Genomic DNA, 2,500 nt, shown 5'->3' on the forward strand with positions numbered 1-2,500 from the left:
TTATATATATATGTGTGTTGTGTGTGGGGTGGTGTGTTGTGTGTGTGTGTGTGTGTGTTCGTATAGTAGTATATATATATTATTTATATATAATATATATAATATATATTATATATATATATGTGTGGTGTGTGTGTGTGTGTTGTTGTGTGTGGTGTGTGGGTGGTGTGTGTGTGGGGGTGTTATTTTATATATTTAATTAATATTTTTATTTTATTTATTTATATTTATTGTATATATTATATTAATTTTTTTCATTATTTAATTTCTTTTATATATTATAATATATATTTTTATATATATATATATTATTATTTTTTTTGTTTTTTTTTTTTTGTTTATATATTAATATATATATATTATATATTTAAAAAAATTTATATTATATATATTATATATGTTATATTATATATTAATATATATTGTTAATTTATATTATTTTATAAAAAATTTATAATTTTATAATTATAAAATTTTAAATATATATATATATATAAATTATAATTAAATAATATTTTAAAAAAAATTAGAAGATATTTTTAAAATTAAAAATTTAAAATTTTTATAGGGTGGGGTGATTGGGTGGTTTGTTGGTGGTCCCCCCGTAAAAATTTTTAAAACCCTTAAATAAATTTTAAAATTTTTTATTAAAAAATACTTTTATTAAATTTTAAAAAATAATTAATAAAATATTAAAATTTTTTATATTAAAAAAAATCAGAAACCCCAAAAAAAAACTTTTTTTAACCCCCCCCACCAATCAACCCCCAAAATATATTTTTATATATATAATATTATATTATATATATAATTAAAATATATTTATATTATAATTATTATATTAAAATTTTTATAATATTTTATATATAAAAACTTAATATATAATATATAATTATAAATTATAATATAAATTATAATTAAATATAATATATATATAATTTTAAAAATTTTATTAATATAATTATATTTATAATATATATACTTTTATGTTTTTTGTTTTTTTTTTAAAAATATTAAAAATTTATATATTTTTATTATTTTTTTAAAAATAAAAATAAATATAAATAAATAATATTATATTATATAAATTTTTTTTAAATATAAAATTTTAAAAATTTTTTTTTTTTTTTTATAAAATTTTTCATGAAATTATATTATATATATATTTTTATATATATATATATAATAATTTATATAGTAGATATTTATATTAAATATAAATGATGTTTTTTTTAAAAATATATATTATTATATTTTTAATTTAATTATATATATTATATATTTTTTAAAATAATATATATTTTATATAAAATTGTGGGGTGGGGGTGTTTTTAAAATTTTTGGGTTATATTATTTTATTTATAAAATTTTTTATATTTATATATATATATATATATATTAAAAGATATATTTATATTTTGTCTTTTATATTATATATATATATATATATATATAATATATGTATATATATTATATATATATATATATATATATATATATATATTATATATATATATATATTATTATAATATATATATATATATATTATATATATATATATATATATATATATATATATAAAATATATATATATATATGTATATTATATATATATATATATATTATAATATATATATATATATATATATATATATATATATATATATATATATATATATTATATGATAATATCTTAGCATTGTATATTGTTAGGGTTTACCATCAATGGAAGCTACTATTTTCTTTAAAAGTCTCCGATCCGAATATTAAAATTGTGTGTGTGTGTGTGTGTGTGTGTTTGTGTGTGTTTGTGTGTGTGTGTGTGTGTGTGTGCGTGTGTCCTATTTACATGTGTTTCGGATATGGTCGAAACTTACCTTTCATATTTTGGTAAATAGTGATGAACTAGGAAGTGGGGGACTTATACAGATTATATATATGTATATATATATATATATATATATATATATATATATATATATATATATATATATATATATAGATATATGTGTGTGTGTGTGTGTGTTGTGTGTGTGTGTGTGTGTGTGTGTTGTTCGTGTGTGTGTGTGTGTGTTGTGTTTGTGTGTGGGCGTGTGTGTATGTGTGTGTATATATATATGTATATATATATATATATATATATATATATATATATATATATATATATATATATATTCAGTTAAATCTGAAAGTGAAGGCAACCAGGAAAATGAGGGCGGAACCTAGGATCAAATGGTGGAAACTAAAGGAGGAGGAGTACAGGACAGCATTTATACAGGAAGTGAGCCAAGTCTTTGCAGGGAGGGAGGAGATCAGGTGGGAGGAAACCTCAGAAACAGTGGCTGAAAAAGCCAAATGTGTACTTGGGTTGACATCAGGATGAAGAAAAGAATACGAGGAAACCCGGTGGTGGAATGAGGAAGTGCAAGATAATATAAAGCGAAAGAAACTGGCAAAACAGAACTGGGACAGACTTGGGGATGAAGAAAGTCATTAGGAA

Source organism: Penaeus japonicus, unplaced genomic scaffold (genome assembly GCF_977035675.1).
Source record: "Penaeus japonicus unplaced genomic scaffold, GWHDUDI00000001_assembly GWHDUDI00000007, whole genome shotgun sequence".
Classification (NCBI taxonomy): domain Eukaryota; kingdom Metazoa; phylum Arthropoda; class Malacostraca; order Decapoda; family Penaeidae; genus Penaeus; species Penaeus japonicus.